Source organism: Haliotis rufescens, unplaced genomic scaffold (assembly GCF_023055435.1).
Source record: "Haliotis rufescens isolate VD_foot unplaced genomic scaffold, xgHalRufe1.0.p SCAF_5, whole genome shotgun sequence".
In the NCBI taxonomy this organism is placed as follows: Eukaryota; Metazoa; Mollusca; class Gastropoda; order Lepetellida; family Haliotidae; genus Haliotis; species Haliotis rufescens.
In genome coordinates, this window is record NW_025964223.1 from 11,462,731 (window position 1) to 11,478,355 (window position 15,625).

General features: G+C 37.5%; 1 protein-coding gene across 1 annotated transcript in view; it reads left to right on the forward strand.

Annotated features, from left to right (window-relative positions):
- Nucleotides 1-15,625, forward strand: part of LOC124111027 (phenolphthiocerol synthesis polyketide synthase type I Pks15/1-like) — a 149,451-nt gene that overhangs the window by 40,671 nt on the left and 93,155 nt on the right. The gene's annotated exons all lie outside the window — the stretch shown is intronic.

Below are 15,625 nucleotides of genomic sequence, written 5' to 3' on the forward strand. Positions count from 1 at the left end.
TCCCAATTGCGTGGATCGATGCTCATGGCGTCAATCATTGGATTGTCTTGTCCATACAAGACCGCCGTCACATAGCTGGAATATTGCTGCGTGCGGCGTTAAACAACAAACAAACAAACTGAGGCCTGAAAGCGTGAGAGACCACATCGATCTATGTCAAGACATAAGTGACTAGCCTCTATGATGCCACGCCATGGAAACAAGCGGCGGAAGAACATGTTCTCTTCTAACGAGGGACGCTTGGCCGAAGCAACTGCCAGCTAAGGGATATTTTCTAAGAGTTTTCCTTATATGAAAGAATGGTTAACAGTAGCTCCAGTCAATGCTGTGGACTCCGACACTGACTTGCCGCCCTCAAAGGAAACGTTCTGTTTGTTTGATAGATTTCATGAAGGAAATACCAAGAGAGGAGGAACTGCTAAGGCGTATAACGTTTGTTCCCGAAATGAAAGGCACAATAAATTCGCAAGTAGAAGAACAATTACACAGGGAGATGAACCGCAACAGCTACTTCCTGGATGCGAGGTCGCCCGGAAACTACATGTTCGCCCTGCGGTTGCTACTACATTTGCACAATCAAGAAACAACAAGAAAATGACAGACGCAATCAAAGGAAAACTGAACACAAACATTTCGTATGGTGAAATACGCCATGACAAGTTTGGCCGCCTGTACCTTTCAGGTAAGAACTTACAGACAGCATTCTATGACATGATCATATTTGACGTTTATGGAGGAGTGAGTATGGTTCTACGCTGCTTTTAGCAATATTCCAGCAATATCGCGTCGGGGGACACCAGAAATGGTTGGTTGGTTGGTTTGTTGTTTAACGCCGCACTCAGCAATATTCCAGCTATATGAAGGCGGTCTGTAAATAATCGAGTTTGGACTAATCCAGTGAATAATATCAGATCCACGAGCATCGATCAACGCAATTGGGATCGATGACATGCATCAACCAAGTCAGCGAGCCTGACCACCCAATCCCTTTAGTCGCCTCTTACGACAAGCATAGTCGCCTTTTACGGCAAGCATGGGTTGCTGGAGATCTATTCTGCCCCGGATCTTCAGGGGTCACACCAGAAATGAGCTTCACACATTGTGCCCATGTGGGGAATCGAACCCGGGTCTTCAGCGTGACGAGCAAGCAAACGTTTTAACCACTCGGCTACCCCACCGTCTCTATGGAGAAATGAAATACTTATAGAATAACCCACGAGGTGAAATTAATGTTGCTTTAGCGAGGAACTTAAAACATTAATTTCACGAGTGACATATTTTCTGTTATCACTCGTACCGAGGGGGTTATTCTATTTATTACCCATAATCATATCAAAGACGTGTCTCAAGGGGGGAAAATTGTCGCCGATCAAGAATTGCTGTTTTGTGTCAACACTGTCACCCATGCGATATCTACTATGGGAGCCAGTTTTGCATGATAAATTTTGATGTAATTCATAATGGTCGAATAGCTGTTGATAGACTAACACTGTAACTGGAGACTAGGTGCCAAGCTGTTTCGCATTCACGAAGTTTATTTAGTTCCATATCGGACACAGGATCAGCGTGTTGTTGTAAGTTTCCTTTTCCTTGTATTTTTATTTTAATTATTTTTGGTTATATTTCAAAACCTCTCTGAGTTCATCGATTTCGCGAGCATATGTTAGTAATCATGTCGTTAAGGTAACGCTCTATGCTACCTTTGATCCCCTTTTGTTGTTGACAGTTCGAATTCTGAACCGTCTGTGTCATTGACCCTCATGATGCCTGGACGTCTGTCAGCCTGCATACCGCTCAGTGCCGCACTGTGCTGACGTCGCGGTTACAAAAACGTATAAAAAACGTCACAACGTTCTTATTTCTTCACACAACGTTACAAAATTCTACGAAATGTCTACGGAATGTCTAAAAGTTGTAGCAAAATGAGTTTGTTTACATTCTGATGCCATTGTTGAAAGTGTGAGTAGTCTCGTGTTTCGCTTTACTGTATAAATTTTGTATAAATAAATGTCAACTTGTCAAGTTTAGTCTTTTTCATTTTCAATTGCAATTAAGATTCTTATCGATGTTATCGTCGTTCACAAAAGGCAAACCTGTCTGTACTAAGTCCGTTTTTTTTATTCGGGTGGTCATAAAATTCGCCAAACAGCAAGTCCTCTAACATAGACGCAAACCCGGAGTTGGTGGTGTTGATCTTGGCGCACCAGAAATAGTTTCTGGCAACATCACAATCTGAATCTTGGAACTTAAATCTGGCCATAAGCAGTTTTGACAACAAAGACATTAAATGTGTTCAGAGGTTGAATTATACGAATAACTCTACATATTCATATGATACCGTTTAAATATATATTTTTGTCATGCAATCTGGAGGGAAGCCTACAGAAGAAGATATGATATATGCATAATTTTTATACCATGTTAATAATTCATTAATAGCCAAAACAGTTTATAGTTTTCTATCATGTTGACATGATGTATTTATTACAATTGGTTTGAATACTTCTTGAAATATTGTGAACATGTTTCAATATCACTGATGTAATTTAATAACCTTACATGTTACATATGTTTTTATAACTGTCTCGCAAATAAACATTTATGGTACTGGAGATTTATTTTACATGCCAGATTTGTTTGTTTTGCATGATAGATCTTCAAATGCATAATAAAATAAAGGGGATGAAAGCTAATGATATTATATTTTTTCTAAACTTTATTTCAATTGTTCATATAAGATAGGGTGGTGGAGTAGCCTTGTGGTTAAAGCGTTTGATCGTCACACTGAAGACCAAAGTTCGATTCCCCACATGGCTACAATGTGTGAAGCCCATTCGTTGTGTCCCCCGCTGATATATATTGCTGGAATATTGCTAAAAGCGGCGTAAAACCCTACTCATTCACTCATATAAAAAATGATTATTGAAGATGCAAAACCATCTTAATCTGAAACTGTTCCAGGTGATTGCTGAAGGTAACAACACTAAATAATTATTATCATGATTTACCCATTCCTTGATTGTGGGGTTCTAAGGTAATTCCTTTTGGACATATACATCTGTTTCCACCTCTCTTTAGAGTCACAACATTACATTCATAAAGCAAAGAATTTAATCAAAGATGTCAGGGCATATGTTCATATGAAATTTGAGCTCTGGTTCATCTCTTACTGGTCCACTGGTGTAAACAACTCATCGCATTAGGCCTGAACACTGTATTTTGTTTTGAAATTGGATTGTTACCACATGATATAAGGTATGTTAACATTTAGAACACACTGAACACAGGTTATGCGGTTGATCTGCATGCGATTATTTCCAGTCAGTTCGGACGAAGTTTTAGGGGTTGGTTGTTACAGATGTTTTGTCGAAAACGTCAGATCAGGAGGTCTAAATTTCCAAACAAACGTTTACAATTTCAAATATTTTATATTAATTTTCAATAAGTTTTGATTATAGTTTCTTAAATAATTTATATATATATATTGATAGTGACAGTAAATGAGCTTTTTGTAAACATTTTACATATCTCTGGTCCACTCAGTTAAACAACCCACTGTTTTTAATAATTTATTATATATTCATCCTTTCATATTTTCTTAAGTTTGTAAACATTGTTTTTAAAAATCTGGCCTCATAATTGATGATAAATGGTTTCCCTGCAAAGTTGCAATGCAGTTTTCTATGAATGGTTGTCAGAACAAACCAAAAACTAATTATCTATTAAATAGATATAGGCCAACTGAAGTAACTGGTTTCAAACACTTAAAGGGGCACTGATCTAACGCAATTCCCCGGGACTGGTTGTTGCCTTTGTTATTGTTTTTTCCCAGTGAGTACCCGGATGTATAGCAGAAATCTAGACTAGTTCGCGACCTCTGCTGCGCAATTCGTAAGCGCATCAGTCACTTTTATGGGTAGTAATAAGGGCGTATTGGCTCACATTGATCAACAAAATGAAATACAGTTTTCGAGATAATAGGGAAATGTAGGTATCTTTGTGGGTAGCATCGGTAATGGTGACGAAGTTTTGATAAGTCACTTGCTTGGTAATTTTGCGATTTGCGTTAACACTATTTTGACTTGCAACACAAAGTAAATATTTCACCTGAGCATTGCTTTTTTTATAGTGTGTATATCTTTTTACTGTCAAAATGTGTAACATTTTCAAATTAATTTTAAAGTCTAAATATTGAGTTATTTTACAAAGTGACTGAAAAACATTTCCATCTGTATTATTATGATAACGAATTCCAAACATTTTGATGTTTAATGTAATCACCAAGAGACTGAAAATGTTACGTTGAAAAGTACATGTCTATGTTGTGTGGCTTCTAATCCTACATAATAATCTGTTGTGATGTTTGTAGGCCCTTTTGATCATCGTGTCAACAAAGGGACACCACTCTCACAATTTGATAAACTATCTAGTACTAAAATGCAAAAGAGCGTAAGATACAGATTTTCAAGTTAGACAATAATTATCATGTTATTATATGTTCATATTAATAATTTACTGCATAGATAGTGAAGTGAGTTTTTCTTATTTTAAAAATAAAGGTGCCATTTTTAGGCTTAAAAAATGTGTTTTTTTTAACTAAAGCTACAGATTTGGGATTTTGTATTGGTATTAGATATGGGGCTAGGCGGAAGGGAAAACAATATGGTTCCCAGACTGTGAGATAGAATACGGATATATATCCCCTCGTTCGTGTACCAGTTATCAAATCTATCAGTCCTGGTGCTACAAGGCGACACTTTTCTGTCAAAATGTGCTGCAGGACCCGTGAAGGTGCTGGGTAGAATAGGTCTTCAGCAACCCATGCTTGCTGTGAAAGGTGACTATGCTTGTCTTGGAAGGCGACTAACGGGATCGGGTTGTCAGGCCTGCTGACTTGGTTGATGCATGTCATTGTATCCAAATTGTGTGGATTGATGCTCATGATGTTAACCACTGGATTGTCTGGTCCAAACTCGATTATTTACAGACCGCCATTATATAGCAGGAATATTGTTGAGTGCAGCGATAACAACAAACAAACATCACACATAATATGGACTCCACCAAGTTCCAACAAGACCTCCATACAGTACAGCGATATAAAGCACTGGACCATTCTCATCAATATTTTTATATTATTATTAATGCCATCTTGTTACAAAAACAAAAAAAATAATTAAGGGGTGACTCATCCTGTTTATTTTGATCCCAAGATGGAGGATGTATCTACTCAACTTGTGTAAAATGCATTGCTCTGACATTTATTACATTCATTTTACAACTACACAGAAGTACATGTATACACATACATCCACATCAAAACAACAGGTGTAGGTTAGGAAACAAGTAAACACAACACAACACAAATACTTAACATTAAAGGCATTGGCCTCTCAATTAAATTTGGAGGTCTCTATTCTCTAACGCCATCTCAACTGTTATGTATTGGTGTGATGTAGTGAGTGAGTGAGTTGGGTTTAACGCCACTTTTAAACAGTATTCCAGTTATATCGTGTACGGCGTGTCAGCTTAATGTGGGAGGAAGCCCGAAGTGATGCAGGTCTCAGACGTTTACCACTTCGGTGAAACCCACAAGCACGGGTATGGTGCTGAACCGGGATTCGAACCCACAATAATAGGATTCTGGCAGGCCAAAGGGACGCAACTCTGCACAACGAAGTGCGGTGCCTTAGACAACTGGGCCACCCGTGCCCCCTGGTGTGATGTAAGACACAACCAATCTGTTGTATCGCTGGTTGACTAAGTGAAGGAGTAAGTTAGTTTGGTTTGATGCCGCTTCAAACAGTATTCTAGTTACATGTATATCACAGGGTGTCAGCTTAATGTGGAAGGGACGGCCAGAGAGATGCAGGTCTTACCACTTTGGTGAAACCCATGAGCACGGGTATGGTGCTGACAAGTAGTCTTAAAATTATCTGTCAGACAGTTGGGCAGGTGGAGGAAAATTTCATGCAGCCCGACATAAAAGTTATTAGCCACGGGCAGGCGGGCAGGCACTTATTGGGCACTAGTTGAGCATGCCTTGCTTTACAAGTAACCAATCATTAAACAGCTGAACATCACTAAATGACATGTGATGACAAAATCTAAACTTTTCTTAGAAAGTAGCACATCAACAAATACAAATCAGGAAGCAGGGTTCTATGCGAAGCAGAATCATGCGTCTAGTTAGCACATATATATACATAGAATGGATGCACACAAAAAAACATGCTGCGTCCCAAGGGACACACAATAATATTCATTCTACCAAATTCTTGACAAGAAATACAATTAACTTCAAAAGATCACTCTTTTCAATATTTTTAAAACTTAAATCCAATTAATTTAATCCATCAATTCAATTGATATAAAAAAGACATGATAAACCAAGTAAATAAATAAATAAGCATGCAAACAAGAAACAAATGTAGATAATTCCCCTTGTTCTTGTAAAGTGAGTGAGTACATGGGGTCTAGCACCTGTATATGAGCACTACCTCAGCTACCTGTGTTCAATTAGGCCACCACTTTTAGACAGGTGTGTGATCAGTAGAGGACGTAACGTGTACGCGAGACGGCTCTCCTGCATATTTTTCAGTAACATAATTTCAGTATTTTCTTAAAGCTTATTCGTCGTAGTGTAACAACATATATATACTTTTTCGGGCACACGAACGCACACCTATGTGGCAGCGCGTTGAAACATATCTACTTTGGTGATGATACAGACCTTCCAATGCACCAGTAAGGCATTAAAAACACAAATTTGTTTACAGATCATTGAACCCTAAAAAATTACAAGTGGAAGAAATAATAGTTTATATTTTCAAGAGAATTAAGCATAAAATATGTTAAACTAGAAGATTGATGTGACCAGCTTCATAAATTCTGAATATATATGGGTTACCTCCCCTGATTAATGGGTTACACTTCACATCTGTAGCAGAAATTTATGCGGATAACTCAGTAAAAAAAAAAAGCTCTCCCGTCTCGCGTACAAGTGACCACCTGAGAGGGGACACTCGTATGCGTGACGGCCTGTCAGTGGACCATGGATTTCTGCATGTTGCACAAAAATGTCTCTACAAGCGTTATTTGTGAAAATAATAAAACAAAATTAAGTACAGTTATTGACCATTCTACTGGTAATCGAATGACATGAAAAAAATGTCATAAGAAAAAAAATAAACGGTCAAATTGGGAGAAAAATGTGCAAAAACCGAGCAAAATGTTCTGTTTTTGACAGCGATTTTCTCCTATGTACATATTTTTCAGAAACTAACACGTAGTATTTTCTAAAAGCTTATTCATCGTAGAGTTACAAAATATATATATTATTTCACGCACACCAACGCACACCCATTTTCCATCGCGTTGAAACATGTTTACTTTCTTCGAAACCGTCTCGCGTACAAGTGACTGGTCGACAAGCCGATAAAGGGAGGTAACCGATGCCTGACTAAAATGTTCAACCGGAACATCCGTCTTGTTACACTAAATGTGTCTGAATCAGAATGATGCGTATAATATGTACGATATTTATTTAGCGCGAAGTTTCGTGGTTAGAACAAGGAGGAAATGTATTTTGATCACGTATTAGGAAAACAACTTGGAAGTGGGTAAAATATTTTTAGGTGGAAGTTAAAATGTTGGAAAACAAAGTATTTCTGTGAAATAATGAGTAATGCTTGGTATCGAACGACATAAAATATTAAAAAGTAAATTGAAAGAGTCAAATTTGGGGATTTTGGACAGCGATTTTCTCCTATGTGCATATTTTTCAGTAACATAATTTCAGTATTTTCTGAAAGCTTATTTGTCGTAGTGTAACAATATATATATACTTTTTCGGGCACACGAACGCACACCTATGTGGCAGCGCGTTGAAAAATATCTACTTTCCTCAAACTGCTCGCAACTAGTAAACACGTCGTCCCACAGCCCCGTTACGCGTACGAGAGACGGCTCTCCGAACAAGCAGTGAAAGACGGCCTGAGAGAGAGTCACTTGTAGGCGTGACTGCCTGCCGATGCATTACATATGTCTGCATGTGACACCAAAAAAACCCGTCTCTACACACTTCCTATGTGATTATATAAACAAATATACGTAGTTGACTGTTAGATGCTTGTTATCGAACGATATAAAAAGTAGAAAAATAAATTAAAGGAGTCAAATTTGGAGAGAAATGTACAAAATTGGAGCCAAATTTGGGGATTTTGGACAGCGATTTTCTCCTATGTGCATATTTTTCAGAAACATAATTTCAGTATTTTCTTAAAGCTTATTCGTCGTAGTGTAACAACATATATATACTTTTTCGGGCACACGAACGCACACCTATGTGCCAGCGCGTTGAAACATATCTACTTTCCTCAAACTGCTCGCAACTGCTAAACAAGTCAACCCACAGCCCCGTTACGCGTACGAGAGACGGCTCTCCGAACAAGCAGTGAAAGACGGCCTGAGAGAGAGTCACTTGTAGGCGTGACTGCCTGTCGATGCATTACAGATGTCTGCATGTGACAACACAAACAACCCGTTTCTACACGCTTCCTATATAAACAAATGTACGTAGTTGACTGTTAGATGCTTGTTATCGAACGATATAAAAAGTAGAAAAATAAATTTAAAGAGTCAAATTTGGAGAGAAATGTACGAAATTAGAGCCAAATTTGCCGATTTTGGACAGCGAATTTCTCCTATGTGCATATTTTTCAGTAACATAATTCAGTATTTTCTTAAAGCTTATTCGTCGTAGTGTAACAACATATATATACTTTTTCGGGCACACGAACGCACACCTATGTGGCCGCGCGTTGAAACATATCTACTTTGGTGATGATACAGACCTTCCAATGCACCAGTAAGGCATTAAAAACACAAATTTGTTTACAGATCATTGGACCCTAAAAAATTACAAGTGGAAGAAATAATAGTTTATATTTTCAAGAGAATTAAGCATAAAATATGTTAAACTAGAAGATTGATGTGACCAGCTTCATAAATTCTGAATATATATGGGTTACCTCCCCTGATTAATGGGTTACACTTCACATCTGTAGCAGAAAATTATGCGGATAACTCAGTAAAAAAGTGGAATACAACCTCATATGTATGAGTCAAGATGTAAGAAGTCATCAAGAATGTGATCCTGTCAACAAAAAGAATGTCACGACTTCTACATCTTCAAAGTTGAGGAATCATAACTGCAGCATGTGCTAAGCCAGTGCTTCCAGGCCAACATGGCCGGCATGGAGAGACCCCTGGTTGACCTGAGGGACATCCCAGCAGAAGAGTGCCAAGGACATAGAGTGAGTGAAACCAAAGTTACTAACTTTACACTTAACAGAGAAAAGGCGCTCAAAAAGAAAATAGACAACCTTCAAGATATCAGCAAAAATGTTTCTCTTGAAGATGTATGCTGGAAAAACTCTGACAGATGCTGTAATGTTGTTTTGAGGACTGACATTTTTGAAATATATAGACAAGCAATTTTCCAACTATACTGGGTGTCAAGTGAATCGGGCACACATATCCATACAGAATGGAAAGAACACAGAGACGAGACAGGGGCTATATGTGAAATAACATTATTGTGTCTTTCTTTGATTCAGTATCAAATCAATATAAGAGATATGGAACCCTGCATATCTACCGGACCTCAAACAGGCTCCAATTCCAGGGGATAGGAGCAAAAGATTGGTACGAAAAGGAAGTCCTCAAACTCATATCACTCGTGGATGACATTCAACAAGGAATCATCTCAAATCTACCAACACTTATGGCAGAAGAGGACAGGAGGACATCCCAACTTGTGAGGGTCAGTGCTGACAAAACTGAGATTACCCCACAAAAGAAAACCAATAAAATGACCAAATCAAAATCATCAAGAAAGACACAGGATTTCGGTAGTATTTTGACCTACCAGCACTCTGTGAACTCACTGAAAGAGTCTTTCACTGCACAAGAAGCTCACCTTGAAGAACACATGATGTCAACTGAATAACTAATCAAAGACAGTTCTATTCAAACAGGCAACAGGACTAAAGCTATCGAATGTGACTGGGCTGGTAAATTTGAAGATTTGTTTCTAAAATACACTAAAATGGAAAAAGAACTGGAAATGTTAAAATCTGAACGTATTTCAGATACCAAAAGACATAAAACCATGCAAGAATCCATCACAAAATTAAACCACAGAGTCCAATCCCTGAAAGAGAAGCGTTCTGTAACCCCCCTACCTCCCGAAGACACTGAGATTACTATGTTGATTGGACAACTGGCCTCTCGTATTACACTCATAGAGGACAGAGAAGAAATCATCAACAACTCATCACCTCATCACCTCATCCCAAACCTGCACCCCCTGTGACCTCGGATGGCCAAGCAGTTGAAACAGAGAGCAGCATGCCTCCGCAACCAACTTCACCCCCTAGTGCTGACTCAAGCCCCTCAGAATTCACAGTAGTGAAGGACAGAAGGCCAGTGAAAGACAAAACCTCACAGCAGGAGTCATCACAGAATGATAGAAACACCAGAAATGGAGGGCAAATCACCACTAGTGCACAGGAGCAAATGTTCAGAGTAAACAGTCATGTTAAGACTGTGTTCATAGGAGACTCAGTCTTAAGATTTGTAAGGCCACACCTCCCAGACTCTCATCATTCAGCAGTCTTCAGTTTCTCTGGAACAACCACTGAACAACTATTCGAAGAACTCAATAAGTTCAAAGTTAACCATTCAGTGGAGACATTGGTACTTCATGTTGGTGTAAACGACTGCTGGCTTCCACCACATTTCTCACTGGACCAAGACAAATATGAAAAATTGATAATGAAATGTCAAAATGCATTCCCCAGGGCAAAGATACACTTGTCTCTGATGGTGCCAAGCTCCACACGTGGAATGTTGTTCCAGTCCATTGCAAAAGGCAACGATACAATAAGACGTATTGGACAGAAGTACAAACACAACGTTATTAACCATGACAGTGTGTTCATTACTGCCTCAGGAGCTCCTAAGAAAAACATGTACCATGATAAGGTTCACCCAAGCAAACACAAAATCCATCTTTTCGTCAATTCCTTTACGGACAACATTTCGTTTATGACACCGCCAAAACCTGATCGTACTAATTTTCCACCTCTGTCATCGAACTTAAGAGATATACAAGCATCCAGACCTCAGCCTACAAGTAATCCAGTGCATCAGATCAGTGACAACAACAACAAACATCACCATCATTCAATGTTTGGAAATGTAAATCCTGATCTAATGTTACATCAACCCCAGGAATCACAGCAACCCTGGCAGATACAGCTGCTGCCCCCTTATCCTACATCCCATGACAGCAGGAATGGACAACTGAGACCACCTCCACCTCCTGGGCACCAGGTACCACCCCCATGGCCTGTCCCCCCACAGACAGGACCAAGCGCTCAACTGAACCCGTCCATGGACCCCGCCTCCATATGGTGGTCATCGCCACCATCACAACTACAAACAAGTGATTCAGCACAGGACATAATCCGCAAACTCTGTATGTGCCTCTCTGGAGTTATTTGAAAAGAGTGATGGAGTATATTTATTCTCCATATTGGTTTGATGTGCCATCAACTTTCTGTGTTATATTAACATACCTTACTTTCATGTATCCAAGGATTATATCATACCATCCTCAAGTGCCAAATTCCATGTGGATTATATTCATAATAATACCAAAACAAGATTGTGCAATGCATATATGATGACTCTCCTCCGGACCAACCTGGCAGTTCAGCAAACATGCTTTTTCCTGCCTGTGCCACATTAGGCTATATTTTGCTTTGTTTTATTATTCTTTGAATGATGTACACCCAGAGTGATATGAACTTTTCATTTTGGAACATACAAGGACTCCATCATACAAAAGACAATGATTTGTATGACAAACTGAAAAACTATGACTTTCTTGGTTTAACTGAGACATGGGAAAACCAAAGTGATGTTTGCTTTCATGGATTTCATACCATTAGTGTATCTAGAAAACATAGTATTGGAAACAGTAGTCGAGGGTCCTGAAGGGTCCTCATTTTGGACAAAATGCAATATTGATCCATTTGACATCCTCCTTAAAGAAATAATCAAATTCTCTAATTTAGGTGAGATCATTTTGGGGGGGGACTTTAATGCCCGTACAGCGTGCGAGGATGAATGTATTGATAATACAAACATAGATCACCTGCCAGACCTACCCAGTGATATAACCTCAGACATACAAACCCGAAGATGTAGTCTTGATTTTAAAACCAATAATTATGGGAAATCGCTCCTTGATATAGCCACATGCTGTAAATTAATAATATTAAACGGGCGAACTATTGGTGACAGACTTGGCAACTTTACATGTCACACGTATAATGGTCATAGTGTTGTTGATTACGCGTTAGTCACAGAAGGAATCTACCAAAATATTTCATATTTCAACATAAAACCATTAACATTGTTATCAGATCTCTGCCAGCTATCCCTTAAACTTTCAGTAACCACAGATCAACTCCCTAAAATGAACAAAAACATTAATAAGGCCACAAATGTAATCTTTACTAAATACTGGGGTAGAAGACGCTGGCATTCCAACAGCCACACATGTGTTAAAGATGCTACCTCAAACTTCAATATTCAAACTGCCTTAAACAATTTTATGTTAACCTCCAGTCCAAAAGATGGTTCTGAATGTGAAGCGCTTGTTGATGCCTTCTCTGATATATTACAAACTGTCAACAAATTGTCAACAAAACCTTGCAAAAATAAATCAAATGTACCAAAAAACCAATGGTATGATGCTGAATGTAAAGCGGCAAAACGTAATATGGAACAAAAATATCAAGAGTTCAATAAAGAAAGCAATATATCAATTAAAAATAGGGCTCTTGTATCCAAAAAAGAATACAAGAAGTTACTCAGAAGAAAACAACGTATCTATAAACAAAATCACATTGAACAACTGGAAACCCTGTCAAAAAAGGAACCCAAAAAATTCTGGAAACTATTAAATAAACTTAGAACCTCATCCCAAAGGAATCTGTTTATCCTGATCCTGAGGAGCTAACAAACCACTTTAGGAATATTTACAACACTAAAACAAAAATATCTTCTCTGGATCCTCTACAAAATTCTTCAAGACATGGAGATATGCATATATGTGACGGTCTTAATAAACCAATAACAGCTAATGAAATTCTCACTTGTATAAAACAATTCAAAACAAACAAAAGTCCAGGCGAAGATAACATAAGTAACGAACTTTTAAAATCAATATCTTGTTCATTGATAGATCAGTTGGTTAAACTGTTTAATGACGTATTAAATAGCGGTCACTTTCCACAGAGCTTGGCAGCCTCGGTTGTTACCGCATTACATAAGAAGGGTGATAAGACTGTCCCTAACAACTACAGGGGTATTGCACTAAGCAGCTGCTTAGGTAAGCTATTCTGTAAGGTTATTAATGAAAGAATAATGGAACACATGGACAAAAATCAATTACAAGACCACTGTCAGTCTGGATTTAGGAAGGGCTACCAAACATCAGATAATGTATTTGTTCTTAAAACATTAATAGATTCTACAAAAAGTAAAAAGAAAAAACTATACACTTGCTTTGTAGATTTTCAAAAGGCCTTTGATTCAGTTGACAGATCACTACTCCTAACAAAGGTATTATCAAATAAAATCTCAGGAAACATATTTAAAATAATATCATCACTATACAGTGATATCTCTTATAAAGTGAAAACTGACAAGGGCGTTTCACAATCCTTTAAATCCAACATTGGGGTACGACAAGGGTGCATTTTGTCTCCCACATTATTTAATATATTCCTCAATGACCTTCCACATTATATCAAATCAGATAGCAATAATATAACACTCAATGGTTTCAACATTTGTCATTTGTTGTTTGCCGATGATTTAGTTCTATTTGCCGATTCCCCCCAAAAGCTACAAGTGTTACTTGATGGACTAAAGGTATTTTGTGCCACAAATAACCTAAAGATTAATAGTGATAAAACAAATGTTGTAGTGTTTGGACAATCAATTAAAACAGAAGAAAAGAATACTTGGACCATAGGTGATACAAAAATACTAGTTACAGATAGTTATAACTATTTAGGAATACGATTCCAAGCAAATGGTAAACTTAAAAACAGTGCTAAACCTCTCTTGAAAAAAGGCCTAGGGGCCTACCACAAGCTTCAGTCCACCATTTTTAACCAAGATATACCAATAGCTCTTGCTTGCAAACTATTTAAAACATTAATCGAGCCAGTAATTTTATATAATAGTGAAATCTGGGGTGTAGATTCAATCCTCCTGAACAACTTTGATTCATTTATCCCCGAAAAACTGCAGCTCAAATTTTGTAAATCCATATTAGGTGTCAACAAAACAACACATAACTGGGCAAGCCGAGCTGAACTAGGACTCTACCCCCTTATCAACACAGTATTAATCAAAATAGCAAATTTTTATCACCATGTCTGTTCTTCCAAAAACATAATACTTCAGAACGCTTTTACAGAAAGTACATATTTGGTGAAAAAACGATTAGGATGGGTTTACCAGCTAAATCTATTCTTAGGAAAACACAATTTGAGCATTTCAGCTTTCCTATCACCAATATTCAAAGAGACAATCAAATCTAAATTCAACTCCCTCTTCAAGGAATCTCTTCAAGATGTAAATACAACAAGAGGCACAGGAAACAAACTTAGGACATATAGGATAGTTAAAAATGAAATAAAATTAGAACCCTATCTCAGTCACTGTAAAGTAAAAAAATATCGAGTTCACTTTTCTAAACTAAGATTAAGTAACCATAAATTAAATATTGAACTTGGAAGACACACAAAGCCACCAACCCCACTACATCAGAGGCTATGCTCTACATGTTCAATCATTGATAACGAAAAACATTACTTACTTCACTGTATTAAACACATTCGAGAAAGAAATATACTCTTTGAAAAACTATCCAGACAAAATATAAATGTAAATGTCCACAGTCATGAAGACAAATTATTTCAATACATCCTGTCAAATAATGAAGCAGTCAATATCAACTGCATTTGTTTCCACATCTATAATTTCAAACAATAAATACCCCTTCATAATCAACCGTTGACATTTTATGTATAAAAATATGTGATATTGATTATTTTGTTTCTGTATGTGTCTACAGGAATGTAAATTATGTATGTCTGTATATATGTATATATAAATCATAATGTCTTGTCTTTTAAAATTGCATCTGTCCCGTAATGGAACGTTTCTGCAATAAATATTATCTTATCTTATCTTATGGCTACATACTCATGTGACACGAAGACCAAAAAAAAAATATTCATACTTTTTTTCCACCTACCAACCATTGTCACAAAACAATCAAATACACATTTCATGAAATAAAGTACATATTGATACTGTTTTGCAGAACTATTTGTCAACTTATTATTTGTTAGGAAGTGAAGTGAACAACATAAACAAGATGTTGAATACAAACGATATACCAAAAAAGCTAATAAAATCACAAACAAAAGCAAAAACTAATTGATAAGAATCCTGGTGAACATAGTGAAAA